Genomic DNA, 10,655 nt, shown 5'->3' with positions numbered 1-10,655 from the left:
TATTTAAGAGACTGAGCTGAAAACAGCACCTCAGACTGAGGAAGTCTCTTGGATGAGAGACGAAACGTTTCTAGAATTTTGTTTGCTTTGTTTTGCTTTTGTTTTTTTGAATGTCCAGAGGACCAGATTGAACTCTTTTGGATCTGGACAGTTTCTTTTTTGTGCTGAAACGTTTCGCCTTTGATCCGGGAGGCTTCATCAGTCACGGAAACACACAACAAAACTGATTCTTCCCCCAACAGCTTACTCCAAAGTGGAACAAACCAGTTTTGCTTGTGATAAGATGGTCTCTTTGGTACGCCCCCTCCTCCATTGCCGTCCATCTTCCTTGTTGACAGTCGTGTCAAACTGGTTGAAAACAACAAAGTCCATGCTCAATAATCCAGGCATACAATCCAACATTTTTCAGTCAGGTCATCTGGACAGTTTATTTTTTTGTGCTGAAACGTTTCGCCTTCGATCCGGAAGGCTTCATCAGTCAAGGAAACACACAACAAAACTGATTCTTCCCCCAACAACTTACTCCAAAGTTTAACAAACCAGTTTTGCTTGTGATAAGATGGACCATATGTGAAGGATGCCTGAACTTTTTGTGTTAATAACAAAGTTCTGGTGACTGGCAAAGTAAGTAATTACAACAATATACACAAACATGTCCATCATAGCCTGCAGATACACCCATGACCTTGTTACAGTGTGTTTATAGGGTTAACACATAGCTTAGAGTAGCTAAGTTAACTACAGCAGCTACATACTAAAACTCAGTTCCAGTTATACTCTGACATTGTTTCACAAAATGATTGATATAGAATTTTTTGTTTACTGGAGAAAAAAAAGTGATTGGAACAGATTCCTCATATATTCAACGTTAGATCCATGCACCTGTTCACCCAGCACCATTCATTCAGCAACACACATCTGGATTGACCCTGCCTGGATCAAATCTTCACTCTACCCCTCTATAGCAGCTCTATCAGTCTGAGTGATGATACCAGCTGGATATCGACCACAGCACCTCTCTATCTTTAATATTGAACTCCCACCTGGATCCTGAGTCCCAGCAACCAGCAGCCAACTTAATAAAAACTGTTCTTATTGTTCTACTCCTGTCTGGCTTATTAAGAATCCAAAATCCATTCTTAACAATTTCATCCCTTGTAGCAAACCAAACCCACTAAATGAGCTCCTGCAAAGGCAAAAGCAAACATATACTTACTTCAGAAAACATTAGCAAACTCAATCAAAGTCAAAGCTCAGGTACAGGTTTCTCTTGTAAATGAGTCTTTGTTACTCATGAGATTAACTTATAAAAACAAAAGGTTAAATGAATGAAAAAGTCCACAAAAAATTTTGGGTGTGGGTGGGTGTGTGTGTGTGTGTGTGGGGGGGGGCAGCATTATTCATCTTTATATAAGGTTTTGAGGTAATAAAACAAATTTTTATCACAGAGTAATTGGAAAGGGCAGGCAATCCAGCAACCCACATCAGAACTACTGTAATCCACTAAAAATCGTAAAAATGAGCCTGTGAGTGTTCATTGTCAGAGCAAATTGTAGTTTTGGTCCTGAAACTAAGATCATTGGATGATCATCACAGACCAAATGTGGGGTTGACACCTCACCCAGGCTGCAGTAGCCATTAGTGACTTTGGACTGTTGGACCACCAGCTTTTCTGTCTTCAGGTATTCTCCCTTTGTCTGGAGATCTGTTCAGCTATGTGCAGCAGTTCATAGCTAAACATACAGCGAGACTTGACTGGATGTTCTGGCGATGACAAGTCCAGGAGCCCATCTGGACATAGTTTCATAAAAGTTCAGGTATGGCACATATTTCAGCTTGTTGCTTGGCCGACAGTTCTTTGCTGTTGTTTCAGTAGTGCAGTTCTCAGAAAAGTCATGTTGGTCAGACCCAGTTTCGGTGTCGGCCTGTACACACGATATCCGATTTGGCAACCAATACCAGAGGCTCAAGATGCAAAACTCCGATGCTGTTTGAGTCTGCTTTGGCTGACTTCTGGCTTAGTGGAAGCTATCTGTATGTATTCTGTGGGCCCAGCCAGACTCACCTCCGCGATCCACAAACTCCGTCTTCTCAGGCTTCTGAGAAGGAAAAAAATAAACAAATACAAATATTAAAAACCAAACTCAAAGTTAATCATCTGTTAGCAAGTTCTATTTTGGGACATCAGCATTTACCTTCAACAGAGTCATCCCACTTACTGGTTTGCACAACGAATAAAAAAAAAAAAACAGTTATATAAAAAATGGAAGCACTCAATTAACACTGAAACCAAAATCAAAGCCAAAATTCCCTATACCCTATTAGACATTGTAAAATCTTCTAAACACATCTTCAATTTCCCTTCTTAGAATACTTGTTTCGACTCACCCCCTGTCAGCATGGACCACTCTCTGGTCTCCATAAGGGTTGAGGCAGTATGATTAGCTGTAACAACTGCTTGCTATACACCAAATTTTCAAACTCTTGTATTTCATAATTGTATGCTTGGCCACTGCGTCCTAAATAGAATTCATTTAATTCAATTAAGACTATGTACAGTATATTAGCACCAAGTCACCACAGAAATCATCAGCACTGCACAAACAACATCCGCATGCACCTTTATTCACAAAGCATAACATATTCAACTCATAACATTTTTAACTCAGTTTTCCTTACATACTCGTAGGACATGTGTGAAATGTGAAGATGTTTAGGTAATTTTTCATTTAGCAATTAAGCCCTGGTGCTCTTATATAAATAATATAGTTCTTATTTATGCAGCTCTTAAAGATAATTTAGACTTTGACAGCTTGTAACCTCCCTCAGGAGCCTGGATTAGTTACCATTTCATTTTATTCTGTATTCAGATTTATCTTTTTGATTTTTTGGGATTTAGTTTTGGTTTAAAACAGACAAAATAGGTGAGGACACTAATTATAATCTTGCCAATTTATGCCAAAATCTGATAATCTCTTTCCATGTGTCTACGTAAGTCTGCATATCTCTCAGCACAGGTTGACTGTGCATGTGTGTGTGTGTGTGTGTGAGTATGTGTGTGTGTGCATGTGTGTGTGTCCCCAGACATCCCAGCCCACAGAAGCTGGCGACATGCGTCTCAAAAAACCTCTCAGCCTCGGCATCCCTCATTCACCTACACAACCCACTGCCCCACACAACTTCCTCCCAAAGCTCCTCTCAACCAACATACCTCTTCCACCTTTTCTCTGCCAACACTTCCTGTATTCCTTCCTGATCTGTCAGTTCCATCTGCACCCGCCAACCTGTGACTCTCCCCCTGAGTTGCTTTCATCCTGATTTTCTTCTGCCCTCCAAAATCCGACAATGCACCAGCCACTTCCACCACAGCTTCTCTCTTCCTGTGTTGCTCCAGTTCTCGTGCGCTGTCCAACCTTCTGTCCAAAACTGTCAATACCTGCTGCTGACCCAACTCCTCTGCTCCACACTGTTGATCAACAACCGGCTTCATAGAACAGCATATGACATCAAACAACATTCTTTTTCCTCCTCTAACTTTAAGTTTTTTCTTCCTGCCTTCTTTCCCCACAATGCCACTCCCTTGGTCCATCTCTCAACCTTCTGTGTATCCTGCCCTCTTCACTACATTGATTTCCACACCATGCAATGACACTTTCTTTTTTCTTGATATATTTTTTCTTTTTTGTTTTCAGTGCAGCCTCTATTATCTTGTTAATCTGTGTTTTGATCTTGTCCTGGTTTTTCTTGGACGTCCAGTTTGTTCAATCTGTTCTTGTACTGGCGGCCAGTCGCCAGATTTTTCATCATGGTCATGCATCTTATTGGGTTATCAAATTATGCAGTCACACTGTCTCACTGCCCCGGCCATACACTCATGCCACAAGCACCCAAAAAGTCCTAAACACACTTCAACCACTATATCACAGTGTTGCAAACACAGACTCACTCACATCAAAAGCTTTTTATGAAGGTATACTCTTTATACCTCACTGTCTTTTCAGCTTTCCATTTTTGTTTTATTTCAATAAATTACACTGCAGACTAAATTTGTATTATTGTTTTTCTTTCTATGTTTATTCAGCATTTAAAGTTCTTCTGTACATCTTTGGCATATAACTAATTCTAGAGATCTTGTGCTATTTCAACAATTCAGCTTTTTCAGGAAAGGTGTTATAATTTTTGCTATTGGTACAACTCTAGCTTTTTGAGATATTTGGCTTTTTCCACCATTTTTTTCCATTGAAAATTAATTGAGCTCATTTTACAATATTCATATTATATATATATATATATATATATATATATATACACATATATATATATATATGTATATATATATATAGACATATATATATATATTATATTATATTATATATATTATAATATTACAAATTTTTTTTACTGCTTCTTTAACATTTTGTCTAGGTTAATCTTTTTTTGCAGCGTCCTTGTGAATTTTTTTTCTTTAAAATTTCAGCTACTTTCAGCTTATTTCCACTGTTTATCAGCTGTTTTGTGTTCCTTTCAACTTTATTTATGCAAGTTTCCGCTACTTATTCTATTTCAGCTAGTATTTAGTTGTTTTATACTAATTATAGCTTTTTCAGCCTATTCCACATTTATTGCAATCATCTAAACTTTTTTCAGCCTAAATCCACAAATCTGTACTGTCACGACTTGCTTCAGGATTTAGAAGCTTCTTTCTGCATATTTTTTTTTATTTTTATTTATTTATCTCTGTAATTGAGACATGTCTTTCATTTTACAGTAGTGGCAGTCCCAGAACTCTTCAAAACTGTTAAAAATTAACACACCACCTGCCCATTTCCCCCCATGAATTTATGTAGTACCTCATGTCCTCTGGTTCAGGACTCAAACCTGCAACCTGTACTTGTCAAAGTACACAAGATTCTAACTTCAGAGGAAACATGGAATTTGGGGGTCCTTAATTTCCCCATGTTTCCTTAACCTAGCGACCGGTGTTCTCATCAGAACTGACCACGGCTGCCACACCTAGCACTCACCTCCAGGTTCAGGTGGACTTTAACCAGCTGACCAAATGAGGTGTCCAAGACTCAAACCTCTAATAATTTCCCAACATTATAACATTACAACATTTTCATCAGGTTCAAGACTCGAACTTATAACCTGTACTTGTCAAAATTCTAACTGACAGTCATTCTTGAAATGGGGAACAGAACTCAATTCATTATTCCACTTCAAAATAATTAAAATAATTCTTAAATACTTTTTCATAATTACTTAATTTAAGTATTCAAATAAATATTTTTCCAATTACCATATTTATGAATTTTTTTCCCATATTTATAAACCAATTTTTGAGTGAGAAATGACCATTTTCTGAAAAATCTTTCTGATAAACTGAAAACTCTGCTTAAATGGACACGATGGGGGGAAACGTAGGTTTTTCGTATGTTAATTAGAGGAAAAGATCCGCATTGACACGGACGGATTTTGTGTTTGCATGCATCCATAGGAATCTCCCCTCACAGCCCTCTTGAATCCGCTGTAGTTACCATGCCAGGTCATTAGTTGGCGCTGTCATTTTTGTAACTTCACCTAAAGCGCATGCGTGCTGCCTCGGCCTGCTCCTTTCCTGTGAGCCAAACACTCAGCTAATAACAATAACAAGTTAAAGCTGGATTTTGGCTGGATTGTGGATAAGAGTCGACAGATTTGACACCAAGCGGGACCACTTTGTCTAACAGCTCCACACCGGTCGCTGAGTGGACCAGAACCGAGTCATCGATGTCGGACTTTACTCCGTGATAATCAGTAGCTGATTTACAGCAGGTAAATCAATGTTCTTAATAATGTTTGCTTGTGTTTACTTCGATCACACAACAACCAACTGAGTTTTATTTTTATTTTTCCTGTGAGGAGAAGCTGTCCTCCCCCTAGGCAGACCGGTTCTGAACGAGGCTTGGCTCAGGTGCAGTGTAGGAGGACGTCGGAGAGAGATATGTTGGATGAACTATTTATTTAAAATTCCCCTCAGTTCTTTTGTTCAATCTATTTAATGTTTCAAGCTGCATTAATCAAGGGAGTAACAGCCTGAACAAGTCAGATGGACAACGTGGGACCAGATTCAAGGATGAAAACAGAGCTGAGTCCAGTTCATTAATGCAGTTTACAGTTCAGTAAACCTGTTTTAATAATGCGTTCAGTTTAAGTTTATCAGTGTTTAAGTGACATACAATTTGTGATGTTGAATAAATAAATAAAAAATTAACCTGATGTTTTCATTTTCAACTTTAGTAACACGCAATGTTTATCATCATTCTAAATTTGAATTACATAATTTCAAGATAGCTTCATTTAGCTCAAAGCTTGCTTCATTATATCTTTCACACTTAACATAAATAATGTTTATTATTATTAAACTATTATTATTTAGTACATTTAGTATGTTATAGTGCGGCGTGCGTGTGTGTGTATGTGTGTGTGTGTGTGTGTTTGTCTCTCCTGCTGAGTGTCCTAAAGGGGCCAAACTAAATGATAAACTAATCTACCATGTGCATGATAAACCAGTACCATAGTGACCCATGGTCCTTGCCATGTATCAACAGGAGGGATGGTATCTATCATACAGAAGCATTTTCTTTTTTGTCGGCTGTCTCTGTGTGCCTGTTTATGTCTCAGGTTGGGTTTTAGGTGGTCCCCTCTCTTGGATCAGTTTTGGCCCCCCATTTGGTGTGTCGTGCTCCACTCTGGTGGTGGACCCCCTGCCGCCGATGCATTGTCGGCTCTCAGCAGCTGGGGCTGGGTGGTGGGGTGTGTACAGGCCCGCCCTGGTGGCTGCCTGTGAGGGCCTGGGTGCCCTGGCTGTCGGGCCTCTGTTGGGGGGTGGTATGACCTCGGGACTCGGGGCTTGGTGTCCATGGCCGGATCTACTCTGGAGGGGCGGATTGCCGGCAGAGCCTGTGGACTCGTCACTGCAGCATCCTGGGGTTTCTGCATTGTGGTTGCTGGGGATCGCCCGGGGCTTCCCTTTGCTTCTCTCTCTGGGGGGTGCGGGTGTCCCTGTTGGAGGACTCCCGGAGTTCCGGGCTTGGGGGCCAATGTGTGTCTGTGGTTCCGGTCTTCCCTGTGTTACCTTCGTGTCCAGTGGGGACGGGTTTATGGGTCCCCACATCCACTCTTGAACATTTTTATGGAGAAACCTTATAGTGATAAGCATGCTCACACAGGTGTTTAGATTCAGGTGTTTATCAGATACACATTCAGTTGGGTTGTGGTGACCACTAAATATATCTTGTATTACCATGTACAGTATAAAATACTTTCTAATGATGTTATAAGTATCATTATATATGTTGTTTGTTGTAGTGGTTTCTCGGTTTTGTTGTTGTTTTTTCTTTCCACAGGTCTAGAGGCAGACTTCAATGATGTTGATTTGTGTTCTCTTTATCCCTCTCTCTCTCTCTCTCTCTCTCTCCTCTATTCCTATCCCATTCTTTACATTTTAACCCATCTCTCACTTTTCTGCTTTGTTATCTTCTTTATTTTTCGTCCCCGTGTCCATTACATCTGGAACAAACCCAAAGCAAATTCTAATAACATCCTGATGCATGCTCAATAATCCAGGTAGAAAAATCCAAAAAAGTTCAATCTGGTCCTCTGGACATTCAAAAAAACAAAAAACAAAACAAAGCAAAAAAATCTAGAAACGTTTCGTCTCTCATCCAAGAGACTTCCTCAGTCTGAGGTGCTGTTTTCAGCTCAGTCTCTTAAATAGCACCTTCTCAGAGTGGATCAACCAGTTTGCTGCTGACAACCAAAACCAGCTGATTGCATGCTCATGAAGGACCATCAGCCTAACAATGGGTCATTAGCACACTGATGGCTGTTTACTGTTCACAGAGGGCTGAGTGATACTAGCAATCACAGCATTGTAAGAGGGGGACAGTTGAACCCGGAGGCCTCCACCCTTGTTTAATGATGGACGATTTATTTTAATCGCAAGTGGTTCCTGTAGTCTGCCCTCTTCCTTGCTGTTTTCTCAAACTCTCTTACTAGTTTGAGGCAATCCTGGCCAAAGTGATTCAAAATATCCTGATGCATGCTCAATAATCCAGGTAGAAAAAATGTCCTCTATCAGAGACTGAGACCTCACAGTCCAAGAAAGCCAACTTGCCATTTTTTACCTCTTCTCGTGTGAACTTGATGTATTTATCCACAGAGTTGATGTGGTCAGTAAAATGTTGGACTTCCTGTTAGGCTGATGGTCCTTCATGAGCATGTGATCAGCTGGTTTTGGTTGTCAGCAGCAAACTGGTTGATCCACTCTGAGAAGGTGCTATTTAAGAGACTAAGCTGAAAACAGCACCTCAGACTGAGGAAGTCTCTTGGATGAGAGACGAAACGTTTCTAGATTTTTTTGCTTTGTTTTGTTTTTTGTTTTTTTGAATGTCCAGAGGACCAGATTGAACTTTTTTGGAAATTCTAATAACATTTATTTTATATATCAAGTGGAGCATTAAGGCCAGCCATAATGCTCTGCTTGTAAAAGTAAATCTGTTGGGCATCACTTTGACACTCAAACAATAATTCTAAGTGTCACAATGCCGGACAGGACAAGGGGAAAATAAAAATAAATAAAATCTGTAAAGCTATGCACATGGATTTTATTGAGCTAACACAAAGTGGACCTGACAAATATTGTTTAGTCATGGTAGATGCTTTTTAAAAATGGGTTGAAGTTGTTCCATCAAAACATGCAGATGCACTGACTGTAGCAAAAGCTATATGTAAAACTATCATCCCTATACATGGTATCCCACAAACCATTTACAGTGACAATGGTCCACACTTTGTAAACCAGGTCATACAGAACATGGCCTCACACATAGGACTGTCTAATAAATCACTGTACTTACCACCCACAGAGTGCAGGGTTGGTAGAAAGAACAAATGGTACTATTAACATGTGTGTTTTTTTTGTTTCTGGTACACCTGGACCTATACCTGGACCTACCATTCTATGTTCGTCTGTCTCTCCTTCCTGTCCTCTCAAACCAGCTGGTCAAAGTTAATGGCTGCTTGTCCTGAGCCTGGTTCTGCTGGAGGTTACTTCCTTTTAAAAGGGAGTTTTTCCTTTCCACTGTTGCCACTGTGCTTGCTCAGGATGGGAGACTGTGACGAAGCCAAGATTCAACTTGTCTGCTGGATTCCTTAGATAGACAACTTTACTAATTGGCTTTTATGTATGTGAATGTTCCTGTAAAGTGCCCTAAGACCACTTTTGTTGTGATTTAGCACTATATAAATAAACTGAATTTAAATTAATTGAATTATTTGGAAAATAACTTCTGCAGGAGTTTGTGTACATAATAAGTAACAGTGAAGATAAAACACACCCATGAGGAGAGCCAGTGCTGATAGTTATTTTGTCAGAGAGTGTTGAACCCACTCTGACCTACTGGACCCTACCCGTTAAAAAGTCTGTAATCCATTAAACCAAGCTATGTGAGATTAAAAAGTCTTTTATTAAGATTTCTGTTAAAATCCTTGGCTGAATGGTATTAAAAATTTGAGAAACCCACAAATATTTTTTTTACATGGGCTTTTGGTCTTTCAAAGGGTTGAAATTGGACTGATGAGTTTGGAATGTGGTTATTTTCCTAGGATAGTCTATTGTTGTGAAGTTTACTCTGACATCATTACGACAGAAAAGGCTGGTAAAAACATTACAAGCAACAAACAGGAGCTAAACACAGGGAACATCACATGATCTATAGAGAACCAGACTGTTGCCCAGCTACGATACAAGTAGACAGAAAAATTAGAGAAGATCTGAAGACAGACCCCTAGACAACAAAGCAGAAGATGTTTGCAGATTTTGTATTACAGGTGGAGAGTAAAGGAAGGCAGTTTCCAGGTCGAGTAACTGCTCTGACCCTGGGAGAAGAAACGGAGAATACAGGAGAGAGAAGAATCTGGGAGGCCCCATACAGCGGAGTGGGTCTTGTTGAAGGTCGTCAAAAGGAAATAGAAGGAGGCGAGGTGGACAGGCCCTTACAAGGCTGACAGAGGGGATGGACACCCAGATCAGCATGCAGAGGGGACAGACACCCAGACAAGCAAAAGGGGGGCTCAGTTGAACTTCCCCTTCGGGAAGGCAAACCCCCTCTGACAAAAGGCAGAGTACGGCTCAAGGGTCTGACCATTGGGCAACCTGTCGTTGAGGAAGAAGGTCTTCAGACCAGGGAGCGAGTAACCTCCCACAGCCGAAAAACTGAGGCAAGGTGACAAGACCAGGGCCGGGACGAGAAGAGGGGAAGAAGACTTTGCGAAGACAAAAGTTCAAGAAAAGAAGACTTTGCGAAGACAACAACAAGAATAGCTGTTGACCTAAAGAAGGAAGATTCCGCGTAATAAAAACTGTTCAATAAACCAAAGACTGTGTCTCTGAATAAGGTTGTTTTTCATAGAAATGTTTGGCAAAATGAGTTTTTTCTCAAAACAGTTTAACAGAAAGATACTGTTTGTTTGCAGGCAACAATGATGATTATACCCAAACTGTATGGGAATTGGAGACTTTTGGGAACATTGGGGATTATTGCTTGTCTTTGACAACTGTGATTTTCTTGTGTGAACAATATGGGGCGTTTCAGGACAGTGCAAACCCCACT

The sequence above is a fragment of the Nematolebias whitei genome, chromosome 4 (assembly GCF_014905685.2).
Source record: "Nematolebias whitei isolate Nwh7 chromosome 4, NemWhi1, whole genome shotgun sequence".
In the NCBI taxonomy this organism is placed as follows: Eukaryota; Metazoa; Chordata; class Actinopteri; order Cyprinodontiformes; family Rivulidae; genus Nematolebias; species Nematolebias whitei.
The sequence above is the reverse complement of the archived record's forward strand: the minus strand, read 5'-3'. Positions refer to the sequence as shown.